At 40.7% G+C, this 17,256-nt stretch overlaps 1 protein-coding gene across 5 annotated transcripts in view; it reads left to right on the plus strand.

Moving 5' to 3' along the window:
• Nucleotides 1–17,256, plus strand: part of LOC124174361 (zinc finger protein 608-like) — a 95,542-nt gene that overhangs the window by 13,169 nt on the left and 65,117 nt on the right. The window contains exon 1 of one of the 5 annotated variants that reach the window (XM_046553420.1): nucleotides 11,646–11,879. The exons of the other annotated variants lie outside the window; for them this stretch is intronic. The gene's annotated coding sequence lies outside the window, so the exon portion shown is untranslated. Of the gene's footprint in view, nucleotides 1–11,645; nucleotides 11,880–17,256 lie in introns of those variants that run through there. 5 annotated transcript variants of the gene reach the window in all.

A 17,256-nucleotide genomic window follows, 5' to 3' on the forward strand; every position in this document is an offset into this window, starting at 1 on the left:
TTATTATAATATATATATATATATATATTTCTTTTTCTTTTTTGTTGTTGCAAAATGACCGCGTTAGGCTCAAAATATGATATACAAAGAACCAAAGACTCGAGTCTAACGATAAAGCACGAATAAGATTAATGGATTTTGTTTAATCGATTACTGCACGCTGTAATAAACGACGAGTATACAAGACACGAAGAAAAGAAAGAAAAATACGAAGGAGCAAAGAAAAACGTACGAGAAAAGTAAAACCCCGCTGCCGTACTCGAGGCTCTCTGCTCGTAACGTGTGCAGTGGGTAGATAATGCGGATGGATTGAAATAAAGTGTTGCCAAACGCGCCCTGGGAACGAGTTGATAGATTTCGTCTCCGAGCAGTCGGAGCGGAACGCTAAACGACAATCACAAGAAGCAAAGTAAGTGCGCCGAGGGGGGGAAAAAACGACGCATCAAACTGCCTGCAGGATTACTAGACTGATCGTGAACTGTGTAGGTATTCGGTCGAGAGGAGAGCGAGAGAGAAGGGAGCTCAGAATCAGACTCTGCTGCCTCCTTCGACGAATTCCTTATCCTTTTACCGATTTTGTTTCTTGCCTCCTTTTCCTTCACGGCGCGGACGGAGGTATTATTTATTTGTTATTAGCTGGCGTCGAGTTCCAAAGGATGGCTCTCTATCTCTCTCTCTCTCTCTCTCTATCTATCTTTATCTCTCTCGACCTCCCTCTCTTTTCCTTTTCTCCTTCCATATTCTTCTTGCAGTGACGTCAGACGAAGACCCATCGGCTATAGCACCCACTTCATTATACATATTCGAATATACAGAGTTTGCACGCGACGACGTTTTACTTGTAAAATATAATAAATAATAATAATTCATGCTCTGTAAAAAAGTAGCAAGACAGAATTTTCCTAGCTTTAACCGATTAAGAGATATATTTAAGATGACTCAATGTTTATAGACGAATACCTCTTGATCGGTCGGGAAAATTCTATCTCAGTATATACGTATGAAGAAATTTCTCGATTCCGTTGTTAGTCTCGGGGTGCTGTTCCGACGATCTTATAGAATTTTGACTCGAAAGTTTTCTCAAATAAACGATGCCAATGTAGAATCAGTTGGGTTAGGCTGAACGTACGGTGCAGTTTACATGCGAATATGTCGCTGTATTTACGATAAACCGCTGTGCTGGCAACGACGAAAGAGTCCTCAATTCCGTTTCCCCCCTTTTGCATCCATGCTTACAAGTGGAATCCTTGTTACGTGACAGGCGTATGCGTGATGAATTTCGTTGCGCACATATCGCACCGTATTACAGCTACGTGAGAGCAATTAGCGGTGGATTGCAATCCGTCCGACCGAAACTACTCTCTCTTAATTTCAATTACATTTGCACATTTTCGATTGTTTAGCGGTGTGCGATCGCTGTAAGGTGCTTTTAACAGGGTACCGCATCAGCCTGTGTGCTTGTTGTGTTCTATACGTACGATATACGTGGAAATGTATGCGTCTTTCCTATCCGTCCATTGCCGTTGCTATGAATCGGAACCATCGCGGATGATGTATCGACTCAGCGATGCTAAGAGGCGTATCTTTTTTTGCCCAGATTTTATTATACGCATCGGAACGACGGTTTCTTTGTATTTTTTTTTTCTTCTTTTTTTCTTCAGCATTTTGTTCCTTTTTATTTTTCATTTTTGTTTGCCAATTTTTCTTCTTTCAATTTAACTATATTACCCGCCGTGCGAGGAAAGAAATCCGCAACGTGGAATGATAAACTGGTTTAAGACCGAAGTTCTTGCCCGATTTTTTGTTCTTTCGCTTTCCATCTCTTTCTCACTCTTTCGTTTCGTCGGTGTCTCTTCTTCTTTGTTTCAAATAAAGTCGTAGAGATTTTTATGAGTCTACCTGCTTTTAACACTTGCCTCATCCTAGTTACATTGCCAAAGCCTGTGTTATAATTCTTACGGTTATTTGTTTTCCGGTTTTCTTCGTCTCTCTATCTCTCTGTCTTTCTTTCTTTTTTTCTTTTTCCTCTCTTTTTCCTTATGTCTTCCGATTACGTCACGCGGCTGCATATATACACGTATATTGGGTACGTGGTTTTATTCGTTCTCCACTCTCTCTTTATCTTTTTTTCGCGAGTTAAGAAGAAAGACGCGCTGCTCGTCTACTTTAAGAAATGAAAAAATGGCATCTCAACGTGTACACGACAAATATTTTACGAGTCGTGCGACGTTTCCCAATACACTCATCGTGATGTACGTATGAATCATTCGTGTATATACATATATATATATACAATGTTTGCTAAGTATTCGAAAAAGCATACATCCTTTACTCATCGGTATTATTATATACCTATCTATAACATTTGGAAATCCACTTTCGATAAAAGAAAAAGTTGAAAAAAAACTTGCGTGTAACAAATTAGTAGATCGAATGTTAGATACGTCCGAATACGTTATTCGGGTTGAAGATTAATCTTGTTCATAAATTTTATAATCTGATTAAGTAAGTCTAAACCGGTAAATAAAAGAGAACAAGACTGATGAACATCTCTGTACACATCGTACAGAAAGTCTGTAAAAACAAGATAAAATATTTCGAACACCTTGTATATCGGGGTTATACATATTCGCATATATATATATATATATACACATACATACACATATATACAGGGTATATAGAAACGCTCCGCAGGCTTTTGCTGCCTTATTTTAAAATTCAAATCTTCCATACAGCTCGATGATATACTTTTATGCTACACTCGAAGATACGGAGTCGGTATGAGAAACAGAGGCGGGCGAAAAAAGAAATGTTACAAAAATGCACAGGGGGTAAGGAACCGGGAATATGTATTAAGGAGGGGCCTCGACACTTGATAACAACATACGGAGATCTAGATATGGGTACAAGATTATACCTACGCACACGCGCACGTACTCTCTGTCGGTATGTATCATGCATTCATGTATATGTATATGTATATCTATTATATATATATATATATAGACATATATGTATATTATGTATGTATGTACACCTAATTTACTCCGTCGTCATCAATGGTACACAGATATTGCATTCATTATTGGGTCAATTCATTCACGCCAGCCTGCACCGGCGACGCGTACATCACTTGCATGTAAATATGTGTGTGTGTGTGTGTGTGTGTGTGTATATATATATGTTTGCTTAATCGTCACACAAAGTGCGCAGAGGCGGCTCCAGAGTTATCACAGATGTGTAAGTGGCTACCTGGTCGGTCCGTCTGCTGCCTCGACCACACGCTCGTATGCGTAGGTACCTTCTTACCTACCTTCTTCCTCCTCGATAATCCTTATACATGCGTATGCAGGCGTATACGTATAAGGCGATACCTGGACCGACGTGCACGGTTTTCTATTTTGTCGGACGGGAGGATCCTTGCCTCGCTCGCTCTGTAATAAATGCAGCATAGTCGAAGCGTGAGTCTTTCGCCAGTTTCAGGCGAGGGATGGAGGGAGGCTGTGCATCCTCTTTTTTCGTTGCTCTATCGTAAAAAGAATCCCTTCCTTTATGTTCCGCACCGTTCAATTCGTACGTATCACTCGATTCGGGGATCGTTTCAGGCCTTTTTTCTCCGTCATTTTTTCGAATCTCCAGTCAAGGTTGCAGAAAAAAATGTCCGTGTCACATCATGTACGATAATATAAAGTGGATATAATTTTTTTTAAACATTATTCAATCACAGCTATTCAATTGAAAACGACACTTTACAGTGCGGTAACTTTTTATTGTGGTATACCTCGGTATAAAGGTACTGTGGGGGGGGGGAGTGACGCACACGTAATTTAAAATGAAATTTTTTTCTTCGTGTTTTTAACCCTCCGTTTCGTGGCAATCAGCATTTTTAATCGCGAGTACGTAATTTAACAGGAACAGCTTTTAAGCCCTTTGATATAATACTGCATACAAATGACAATGAATAAATTGGTAATTCTTGCTAAATCCACGCTTGTACATGAATAATCTCAGCTTTATAATACGTACTCTGCGACGTATGTGATTATTTATTCTAGTTTAAATACATCCTGAGTAACATTCTTTGTGTCAGAAGTAATATACCTGAAACACAATTTTCGTATACCTAATTAATTAATAACTCTCTTTTCCCGGAAAGACACGAAGAAGAAACCGTTTGATTATTTCTGCCCATATGTTATATTTATATATTATATATTATGTATAATGTCATTCCCAATGAGTGGATATTTAGTAATTGCACGTAGAATTTAACGTTTGGAAAATTTCCACCTCAATTACCGTTTCAAGATTCGTGTTGTCTGGAGACAACCATCGATTGCGTTTCCTCCTTGAGCTCATTATAACACGGTGTACAGTTATTCCGTCTACCTGTCGGCACGGTTCGTCTTAGAGTCGGGGTCAATTTTTCACTGTAATTAGGAACAACCGTGTCGTTTGTCGTATAACTGCAAGTTCTCAACGAAGCCGGTATCTGCAGTACGTATATACCTACATTTATTATACCCATAGAATTCCGCTCATTACTACAAAATTGTTGACAATTATCCTCGTTTAGCCTGCACATCGGGCCGAACATTATTACTGGGGATGGCAATTAAACTCAGGCACCTTGGACAGTTGAACGGTTCTTATTCGGCGTGTTTATACGGGAATACCTCGTTCTAATGCTTCAGATCGCACTTTTATACCTTCCTTGTCAAAACACGCATAATGCATGCGACTGCGTATGTGTACGCGTACATTTTTACCCCTCGAAAGATTTATTGTGTACGACGAACCCGAGTACAGTCTACCTATACTGTATATTCACAAATTACTCGTCAACCAATATCGGAAGTGTCGGAGGGAAAGTTAGAGAATTTCGTTATACTTTATTTAACCTTACGGAATTCGAACTGCACTACTTTTCAATCCATTAATCAAGCTCGTCGGACTCGAGTTATCATTCAGGTTCTAATTGAACAGATAATTTGTTTACACATCACATGTTAGTATACATCGCGAATGAGAATAACGAATGGGGAAAATTGTTGAACACGTGGTAATTTTTATCGCGGTAATTAAATGTCGCGACAAAACGTCGAGAGTGCGAGATAGAATATTATCAGGAAAGGAAGGCGGCAGTAAATCGTTGATGTACGGTACGCAATGTATACTTACGTACGTCCTGCAACGATCGGTGATACGTTCGAGTACATAGTTCGAATGTTTACTTCGCAGCGTGGCTCTAATTGGCGGTTGACAGCTGTGCCGTGGTTAACTTCGATACATTATTCATGCTGTGATTTCAGTCCGTGGCCTCCAACATGATAGAGCAACTGTGCCACGTACTAACTCCTTGGACCTTTTGCTCTTTGGATGCTACAACACTCCTAAAAATAAATATATATATATGTATGTATATATATGTATATATATATACGAGCTTTTGCCTTAACAATCAATAGGTATACAATATATCTACGTGGTATATATGTGTGGCAAAGCTGCGCCGTCGTTCGGTATGCCAAAAGGTATTTTTTTATACAGTCTGGCACAGCACTCCATTTTCTACCCATTTCGATATTTCAAGACGCTGATAGGCTTTGATTAAACGTCTCTGATTACCCGCCACTGCGGGTGAAATTATTGGCAAAATAACCTTTTGCACGAATTCGCCTTCATCCACGCGCGGGAATTTCATAAATTCAAGTTTTTATTCCCAAATTCCAGGGTCGAAAACGTAACGAGGTAATTGAGTAATTATACGGTGGAGAGAAAAAGAGAGGCTTGTGAAAGAAAATTTGCAGTCGGTGTAGGTCGTTGAAAAATCGTAAAATTTGATTTATTACCACGCTAAGCCGAGAGTAATATAGATTTATTTTTAAAATTCTTCAAATTTCCTGCCATAATTTTCAGATATTTAATCGCCTGCATGAATTACGATCGATCGCTGTAATCAATGTTTTTAAATTATCACAATATAACGTATCGAAAACCGAATCCACGTGTAGCGTTCGCTCGCATATACCTTGTATTAAAGAAAATTGGATGAAATCAGGGAAAGAAAAAAAAAAAAAAAACTAGACTAGTGTTTGTTTCAATTGATTCCCGCGCTGTGCTCAACCTGCCACTCAAGTTAATTATCATTAATCGCAACGTCTCGTCGTATAAGAGAGTTCGGTTCGCCGTATGTGCGTATTTCGGTGCCTCGGTAATGAAATAACCGGATGAAACGTTTAACCGCGCCGCGGGAAAGCGTGATCAAATCGTGTACGATATAAAACGCGTTGAAACGAAACGAAACCGAAACAAGTTTGCGACACAGAGTTATTTATAATATCTTTCTCGCTCGTATTATATTGCATGTGTGTGTGAGTGTGTGTGTGTGTCTATATATATATATATGTATATAAACTTTAAACTGTTATGCGTAGGCATACACAACGTATTTTATTCTACGCGTTACGCACACGTCGTTATAACAGTCTCCTCGCCCCATATCGTTTATCAAATGTTTATTATTTCCTCGTTACGTCGCGATGTTTTTGTTTTTCTTATTTTTTTTTTTTTATCGTTTTCCTTTTTACGAGATCGTTTAAGTATGTCTCGCACGCTTAACTTGTACACGCGCGCTCTCTCTTCAACCGTTACTGCAATAATAATTTTATTCCGCCATATATACAACGTATACGAATCAATTTCGGTAACATATAAATAAGTTTTTACAAGCCGCTACTATACGTATAATATCCTATACCTATGTACATTCAATAAATCCACACGTGAATAATATAACAAGCAGCGTCAACATGCAGGCAGCGCGCCTCTCATATAGCTAATCTACTTATTCACCGTGTTTAACACCTATGGTATAACGATAACACTTATTGCGAGCAGATTTATAACTTGTCTGTATGCACGTGTGTCGTAGCCTCTACTTATCGCCGATCACAGCCGGTAGAAGCCAACGAACCGATATTGATTCCCTCACTCGAGCGCTAATTAAAAATACAAAAAGCCTAATTGCTTCCTCTCAAACGGATCTCTGTGTATGGGATATGGAATAAAAAATTATAATCACCGAAAGTTACGCGAACCCGCGACCACACAGCGAGTGGAAGTAACCGGAGAACTTGTAATAACGAGGCATGTTCTTGTTGTACGTACACATTATGCGTATACTGTATGTACAAAAATTTAGATCGTTAGCCGGTTCCGTATCTCATAGATTATCCATGATACACGCTTTATTTAGATATAATAATGATGAGTATCGTAGTATGCGTTAAAATTATAGTCTGCTGCCACCGAATGGATCGACTTGTTCACTTGGTCTCTGGTAAAAATAATCGATGCATCGATTAATCGAGTCCAAAAAATAATTGAACATGACTCGATTAAATCGGTAAAAATTTATCGATTGATCGATTAATTTTTTTTTTTTTTAATTTATTTTTTTTTTCATGAAACGGCGCATTTGAAAACAAAATTTCGTAAATGTCAGTGTGTATTATGTGTGTATTAATTGATCTCTCGCTTGGTATATCAAACAGGTACTTGGTGAACTTTGATTGCGAGGAAGAATAATCGAGCTTGAAAAGTAATCGATTGTACTCGATTAATCGTGAAAAAATTACCAATTTCATCGAAAATGGATTATTTTTGGTCACTCTTATCGTTAGTTGGCTCGGTTCGCGCTGCCGCACGCCGCTATCTGTCGTAATGTGGGAACGAAAGCAGCGCTGGTATTCATTGCGTACGTAGGTACGTACAAGACGTAGAGGTACGTTTGTGTAAGACGGGTTTCATCGCGGTTAGTTAGTTGAGTTAGTTGGCTTGGTATTCGTGGCGCGTTGGCTGGTCGGTCGGCAAGCGCATTTGTCATTCCCTGACACTTCGTGCCCGCCGAGCTTTTGCCGCCTTTCTAGTATAATAATATCAAAGGCAGTAATTGATACCCGCTTTGCTTGACAATACTGTAAGTCCATCGAGTGATTGATAAATTCGCCAGTCGACGCCGACGCTTTACTTGCAGCCACCGTATAGCAAGCGCCGCTAGCATCAGCCTCTCTTTCTACCTCTCTCTCTATTTATACGTGTGTTAAACTCTCGAGGCTTCGCAGCTTCGACCTCGGTTTAGTTTTCGTCTCTAGTTCGATCGGGATTCATTATTATTATTATTGTTGTTGTTGTTGTTGTTGTTGTTGTTGTTGTAGGGGGAAATTGAGAAACTAGTATGATACGAGGGTTTAATTATATAATACAAGATACATTGATTTGATGAATTTTATTAAGCGATTTTATAATCGAACCTAAATTACTTAACCTTCATGTAATTTTCTAAGGCGTGACGAGGCTCTAACTTTTATTCGTCACTTTAACAGTTTTGTTTGAAGAGCGAGAGGACAATTCTTTTTGTAACTTTGCGATCGCCAAACGTCATTTACAGCTTGTTTTTTTTCTGCGCCTTCTATTTCTTGGTTTTTTTTTATTCTTATTTATTTATTTTAGTTTGTTCATAGTTGTACTTGAGATCACCTCTTGTTGGTTGTTTCTTCGATTCGATTCGATTCGATTTCTTTGACTTTTATTGTTTTCTAACGATGATTATCGAAGCGCGAAGCTCGATGAATCAACAATTTTTCCCACAAATCTGGACAAACCATGATGGAAAAATCTATCCTGTAAATCATCATCTTATTTCTCGTGTACGATATTGTAACAAAGGGCAACATCTAAGAATCGCGTTTTGAAGGAACGAATAGCCGGGCTCGGACGTCGAGCCAAAGAAATCTCAGAGCAAAAAATAATGTGTGAAAAATCGGATATATTTTGAAACGAAGTGCTCCTGTTCAAGTCCGGATTATGTGTCGTACGTACATACGGGCTCTAATCATTGAAGATAGAGATAACCTGGAATGAGTGGAGAGACACGCACGCAAATACCTACAAGTAGTCACGAGCAGGTTATTATAACGACGCGGCGGATACTTGTTGATTTCCGTTCCAACGTATTTAACTCGTCTTATTTGCGCGTTAATCAAATCGTCTTACTTATTGCACATATCTGAACTCGGTCGTTAATAAAACGTCCCGCGTATTATGTACCTATTTATACGTATTTATCTTACACGTGTGTACGTATGTATGTTTTTACGTATGTATAAGCATACGCGTATGATACACGCAGGCAATTGCTGGCGCTTCCTAGTTTTCACGCGAGACGGCCGTCGTACGTATGCGTAATATATAACGTATATATTCACCGCGGTATTACTAATTCACCAACGCCTCCGGGACCCTGCGAGAAACGAATATATGTACGCAGCAGGTACGATACATACCCAGACCTCGGTGCAGCCGTAGTTATGTGCACGCGTGTAACACAATCGCACGTATCCTCGGATACCCGTTTTACGGCAGACCGACTAATGCACGCTAATAACGAAACGAGCCTGTCGTTCGTTTTACATCTTCGTTCAATCCTGTGATACTGTATGAATTTCACAGTCGTACTTTGGTTTGCACCGATGGCAGAGATGAAAGAGAGGAACTTGTATGTATGGAAAGAGAGAGAGAGAGTAGAACTTGTTCCGATATATTTAATTTATTACGTTAGTATTGATATGTTATAAGCTCGAGTATAATAACGCAGCAGGCGGTGTTCGCGTCGATAAGCAAAGTTAATCACTCCGTAGGGGAAAATATTTAATCTAATCAACTTCGGTAAGTGATTTATCTTCTTTGTGTATCCGTATATAATACGTAAATATAATATATCCGTACGAAGTATACACAAGGATAAGGAAATGAGAGAATTATTCGTTCGATGTGAAGCTCATCAGTTATAAAAGTATTGTCATATCTTATCTATATATCATATTATCTGGACAAAGTTGTTCCGTTCTCTAACTGTAAAGCAATTTGTATAACAAATGGGGGGGGGGGGGGGGGGGGGGGGGGGGTGTGTCTCGTTTGCATGCTAGACACGTATAAATATCTAGACGAAATAAACATTACATCGAATACCACTTGAAACAAAGAAAGGAAGGTACGTTACGCGTATGTAACATACCTAGATAAGCTCAAGGGTCAATAAGACGCGCGGTAGCTGCCCGATACATTTTCCCGTATAAATTTGAGCCGATATCTTCTTTTTTACTCTCGACCCTGTCTTGTTCTTTTTCCTTTTTCTTCCCCCCCCCCCTCCCCAAGCTTCTCGTCTCGTCTCGTCTTCTTTTCTCTTCTCTTCTCTTCTTTTTTTTTTACTCTTCCCTCCCTTCGAGCAAGTTTCCGTTTCTCCGCACGATATTCCTGTGATCTAATTTTCCTTTGGGTCTTCCCCGCGTCTATATGCCGAGAGGTGGTGGTTTAGGGTGGCACAGGGTCTGGAACCGAGGGGCTGAGGAACGAGGGTTCAACGCCGAGGGTTCAGTCCTTTTTCTCTCACTCTCACTCTCACTCTCGCTCTCTTTCTCTTTCTCTTTCTCTCTTGATGCCTGAAACCCCCGTGGTGGCGGAGCGAGGAGGGCAGAGCGGAGCGAAGAGAGAGAGAGAGAGAGAAAGAGAGAGGGAGACAGATAGATAGCGAGCGGCGAGGGGTGGGGGACGAACAGAGACGGAGATAACCGACTGCACCAAGAGCCGGCGTCGTCGGTGGGAATGGGCGGTAGGGGGCAACGATGCCTCAGTAAATGCCAAGCGCTTGGCCTGGCGGAGTAAACTTTTACGAACTCTCGGTGAAAACGGTATTGCTCGCTTATCGGTCAACGATAAACGACGATAAACGCGTCTTATTATTAACCCCGGCGTAGCACAAATCGTACCTAACTCAACGATTTTTTTTTCTTTCCCCCCACCCCCGTTAAATCGTCGCCTCAGTACGAAAGTATAAAAAAAAAAAAAAAGAAAAACGCGCAAAGTGTGAATTATTACAATGTAAGCCAGTGCGCGATTCTCACACCCAGCGTGTATCGCGCTACATACGCGTGTGTATTTTTTTGTTTTAAACGTCCATTACCACCGTTAGTTTATTCTTTTGTTTTTCCGCTGCCTGGAAACCTTTTGCCCCACCTTCTATCCCACTTACCGGACACCAAAATTACCGATCCTGGCTACCATGTAGCACCGATCGCGTTCCTCGTCTATTCACTCGGCTCGCCTAGGTTATACCTAGCATGGCTTTATTAATATTCAGTCCTCTTTGTAGACGATTTTATAACAATATCTCCTACCGCTGCTGCTACTCCAGCTGCTTTCACGGACAGACTTCGGTCACGAATAATATTACTCGCGAGTGCGACGTATATAATAACGGAAACACGTTGTGCTCGAATTCGTCGTGCGATTATCGTTGCTGCAGTTGTTATTATTATCATTCGAATCATCGCCGCCACGGATCCTCGTGTTTGTGTGAAAAAGTTAGTGCCGCCAATGGATTGTGATTACGATTGTTATTAGTATTGCAATTGATATTATTATAATAATTGTTGTTGTTGCTGTTGTTGTTATTATTGTTGTTATCGTTGTTGGTAAAATTATGTGGTGTCCCTTATACGAAACTGTGAATGTGCCACGATCGAGTGAATTCAACATCTGTTTTGAGTTGTAGTTTGGGGTTTTTTTTTTTTATATTTTATTTCTCTTGATTTCTCTTTCTCCATTCCGATGACGTGAAATTGTTGGTTGTTGTGCATCACCTTTGCTGGTTAACATTCTTGGATTACTTATCGCACACTTCTTACTCGAGGAGAGGCAACGACGCCACGTTTGGAGGATATACCTACGCATTAGCTGCGTACCGGAATTCGAACCTACACGATCCGTGTTCCATAACAATATTGGATTATTTAATCTGCAGCTGTGAGGAAAAGGTACCGAATCACTCACTTTATCGTATATCATACATACTATTACACAATTATACTTACACGTTTCTATCAAACTTGTCGTATCTCGTTTTATCCTATTTTATGTACGCACATCGTTGGATCAATACACTTCGATCGTTGTACGAATTGTTACTACAAGTTGCGAGAAAATTGTTGGGTAAACATAATAGGCGAAGAATAAAAACAAAAGAAACAAACAAAAATGATAAGTGTACAAACGGTGGTGGAATATTTTTTATATCCGCTTTATTCTTGGAGCATGCAATCGATCGTCCAACGGTAGGCACAGTTTTAATAAACGGTATTATATTCGGCCGGGTGTTGAATTGGACGAAGAAGCTGATCGCTCGGGGACATTAATCAGGCAATTACAGAGGTAGTTAATTATTTTAACGTCGGTAAATCAGCGGCTATCACGCGAGTTGTACGTGCTAAGTATGAAGAAAAAGATATGGGGAGAAGAAGAAGAAGAAGAAGATTGAGAAAAAGAAAGAAAAGGAACAGAAGAGAAAAATTAAATATCGTCGTCGAATTCGTTTCTCGATCGGTCTTCCCTGCTCCTCCATCCCCTTCTCCGTTTTCTCCCCTCTTTTTGTTTCATTTTATCCGGCTCTTCGTCGTCCTTCGCCCCCATGCCGAGCTTAAGCTTGCAGGTATACATAAAACCGACTCTCGTCTCCCTCCCTTCCTCCCTCCCTCCTCACGTCGCAGACCTGTTTCATCGGCTCACTCGATCCCCGACTTTATCTTTTTTTCATTTTTCTCCCCCTTCGCCCTCTCTTTCTCTTTCTCTTTCTCTTTCCTTCTCCCTTGAGACTGGACAGGAGGGTAATTATGGTACAATTTTTAGGGAAAGAAAGGTGGAATAAAGAGGAGGGAGTCGAAGAACGCGAGAATTTTTACACGCTAGAACGGGAGGGAAATGAAGGAAATATTTTCCGAGTAAAATACCTCGTCGAAGGTTAGTGTATAGGAGTGGTTCTTCGGGAGTTTGTTGTTTTTCTCCCTTTTCAATACAAACGTCGGGGAATTTTCGTGCAGACGACAGCGACGACGCTGCAACAGCTAATAATAAGAAAGAAACCGAGGAGACGCGAGAAGGAAAACAACAAAAGAGCGAAGCTCGATAATATCGCGGGTACGCTTATCGAGATGACGCGAGGTGGGTTTCTTTAATTGGAGAGACTGACGTAAACTACCGCGGCACTCGGTGTGTAGCGGTCGGGATTCATTGCATTATACTCGAATGGTGTCTGTGTGCGTTGCGTTGCGTTGCGTTGCGTTGATTGCACTTGCGCCGCTCGTAACGCAGCCCGATTCGTGTTGCCGGTAACAACCGCCTAGAACAGAGAGAGATAGAGAGAGAGAGAGATAGAGCGAGAGGGAGAGACGAAGTTGTACGAGCGATGCCGGGTAGCACGGTGCTCGGTTAAGCTAGCATGGCACATCGCGTATAATTTGTCATTTGCATTAATCATATCCGTCGTTGTTGTTGTCAAGCTCTCCTGTAGAATCTGACAGACTTCAAGGTACAGTGTCTGTCTACGGACAATATGCGTTTAACGTATGTCGGATGCGTGCACGTAAGGTTGAGCTAATAGTTACAACGCGAGAAAGAACAGTCGAGTGCCGATGCGTGTTCGTATTACGGTATATTCGGAGAGGAGGTCTTACCGAGGTACCGAAATGAATGGGATGAAGCGTTCTTTGTTGAATCAATTGAAATCGATCGTGAACCGCTTAGACGGAATTACGCAAGGTACCTGTAATATTATGGTCAATCATTCAGCCCCCGTGTTGTGTAACAGAATTGGCAACCGAATGTATCGAATTAACGAAGCCATGTAATAACGCGAATTTAAGCCAAAGGCCTGCTCCGTGAATCGCGGCGTCGTATCGTAAAATAAATTAACCGTCTCGATCGATCAATCGATTCTATTGAACAACGTCCGGTTAATAAAACGTCAGATTTGTTGGCACCAAATTCACGACGATACCGTTCAAACTGTGTACGGGTTTACGTGTGCATGGTACACGATGTATGTGTATATGTACGCGCGTGTAATTCGTATTATACAGAAAACTTTCCGCTTCTTCTTGAATCTCGGCGTATCTCGCATCGCTCGCTGTTGTCTACTGGCTTGCAATCCCCGCTTCTAACTGACCCGAAGGCAAAAATGAATTCTGTTCACGCGCCGGCTATTATCGGATTTAACGTCACTCCGGGATTCTTCGTGAATAGAGCGAGGTGTTTACACACTATACGTTATTCGTATGTACACCGCTGCTCCCTGCCTGGGATACATATGTGAGGTAGATATACCAGCCGCTCCTTCTCGCCTCGGTGACTTTCTTTCATTTCCTTTTCCACTCATCCCTGGTAGATCGAAACAGATTTTGGAATTCATGGTTCGACGATAAACGTCTCTGCAGGGCTCGCTCGCTCGCTCTTTACGTCGCCCAAGTCGCATGCTGATATTTAATATCCCCCTGATGTATCGTTATACATATTGCGTATATGTCACGCTTGTAATCGTCGAATGATATTTGTGCAAAGTTATTTTCTATCGCAAGCATGATGCAGTAAGAATCATCGAGCGGGGTAGAATGTACTAATTGTAAGGGATATTCGCGTTCGTTCGTTATAACGTGCTGAGAGAGAGGGAGAGCACGCTGGAGAACGATAAACGGAGAGGAGATAAAAATTGAGAAAAAAATAAAAAGTAATAATTCATGCACGTATTCAAAGGTGTGCTAAATACTGTAATTAGTTGATTTTAATTGGGCGCACAATGAGGAGATTGTGTACAGTATACGCGTGGATTACGTCACAGACCAGTGACTGCATCATCATCGTCATCGTCATCGTCATCATCATCGTCATCGTCGTCCTGTTCTTGTGGTTAAAACGACGAATAGTAAAAGAAGGAACACGAAGAAAAATATCCAGGAAAAAATAATAATAAATTACGAACATATCGTGACGCATCCACAGCTTTTATTTCCCCATTTTTTTTTTTTATCTCTTTATTTATTTTCTTTTCCTTTCTTTTCTTTTCTCACGTCCATCCTATGCAAATAAATGATTCATTATGATACATACACGTTATACAATATGTATACGTATAGCAGCAACAATAATAATCACGATAATAATATAAGATGAGCGCACGATGCGGCGTCAACTCGTTGAAACAATATCAATACCGAGATCGGGTTCACGCGCTGCGTCAAGACCCAATCAACAGACAATTAATATTGTAATTATATATCGTTATATATGCGTAGAACAGGTTACGAAGCTAATGGGTTATTGAGGGGTGAAAGGGGGTTTGGGCCGAGGGGGAGGGGAGGCACCGTCGAGGTGCGCGGCCGCGAAGCATGTATATCAGCGATATCTATAGGCATACGTAATGCGATGTACGAGGGAGGGAGGGAGGGAGGGAGGATGGCGGGAGGTGAGGGGGGGGATAGATTGAAAAGTGATTGATCGAGCCGAGCGATAGGCAGGCTCTAGCTTGCAATAATCGTTTGGTATAGGCTTCATAATGGATAGGTTGTGGCCTTATAGTACCTATGCATAGTGTCCGTATACGAGCAGCTAACATGTTTCCGGAGACGCGCGGACACGACGACGACGACGACGAGCTTTTCTCCTCGGTGCGCTAACAAATCAATAAACAAGACAAGACGCTCTCTCGGATTAGCTTTTTTTTATTTATTTATTTTTTTTTTTATTCCTTTATTTGCGTTCTTCCACCTATCCCATTTTTTTTTTTCTTCCTTTCTTACGTTTTATTTTCTTATGCCTCGCTTCGTATCGATACCGACAGTATACGTATACATCAATTTACTTACTAAAGATAAGAGCAGGTTTTATTTGTCACGGTTTACTGAATTTCGGACATTGTTAAAGATACGAAGTAACGATTCTTTCTAAAACGTGCATTGTTAAAGTAACGTCACTAACTTCATCCTCGTTACACAACGTTAATATTACGATGGTAAAATGTCACTCGTGCAATGGTATAGGTATGTATACATTGAAGAGCAGTTACTAATTGTATTTGCGTATATCGTAATGATAAGATTCTTGTCTACCTATAATTGTTTTTCTTCGTCAATTCTTTCCATAGATATTCATTCTATCTTGCCCCCACATGTTTCTATTTATGTTGAATTTTATTCCAACTTCCGGTTTCGTAATACGTATAAGGGGTTAATGGTGGTACGGTGTCTAAACTCACGGCTCACATCGCGGAAGGAACGAACTATAACTAATTAGGTACAGCCGTCTGTGGCTATAACGCGGTTCTATAATTTTCATGTATCTGTCGAGATTAGATACAATTATACGAAAAAAAAGTCTATTCTCAACGATTTTTTCTTATTTTTTTGCCCCGATTCATCCACCGAAACACTAATTAGGAAATACATTATACATTGAGTCGAATATAAATACCTACGTCCAGATTTCGTGACCGAGCTGGTTCGACGCGTCTGACTACATAACTTCCTAATTATCGTATAATTTGAAACGAACGATAACAGAACGATAATATATTAATACAACCATGATGATAAATTAGTCGAACGCGTCTTACAAACGCTATATGTATACTATGTTAGTTATACGCATGCGTGCGGTATAAAGCAGTTAATATACGATACACGTGTGTATACATATATAAACACACGTACATACTTATGTGAAGTCGTATTATAAGAAGCGCGTCGAGTATTTCTGTGTTGTATAATAATCGAGTGATATTCATTCGTATGCTACGTACACACGTAGTACATACGTACGTAGACAGCGAATGGACGAGTGGAAAAAGAAAGAAAGAAAAAAAGAAGGAGCGAGAGAGAAAGAGATAGTAGGCGTTTCCACCGTCATTATAAATCAGAGTTAAACGCGCTAATTATATCGGGCCTCTCCACTCGACTCGACTCGACTCGACTCGACTCGACTCGTCAGATCGACCGAAAGACTAAAAGACGGAGGAGGTACGAGAAACCCTGGTGGGTGATTCGAGCTGGCGAGGGTAAAGGGTGTAGAAGTGGATAAAGAAGGAGAGAAAGAGAGAGACGGGCGCCGACATCGGTTGCCTCGGTTAAACGACCACGGTCTTTTTCACATTTATTTACTTACTTTTTTGTTTGTTTCTCTTATTGCCGCTTATTCTCCCGCGACGTGACGACGTGATAGCTCTCTTTCTCTAACTCTTGTGCTGCAACTTCCACCGATTCTCGGCTAATTGAAAGAGGTAAATTTATGCCCTTTGTTGTGTTTTGTGTGTAGGGAAATTACAAGGATATAATATTCGATAGAGGAGAAAGAGGGAGGTGGAGGATATTG

Source organism: Neodiprion fabricii, chromosome 1, assembly GCF_021155785.1.
Source record: "Neodiprion fabricii isolate iyNeoFabr1 chromosome 1, iyNeoFabr1.1, whole genome shotgun sequence".
In the NCBI taxonomy this organism is placed as follows: Eukaryota; Metazoa; Arthropoda; class Insecta; order Hymenoptera; family Diprionidae; genus Neodiprion; species Neodiprion fabricii.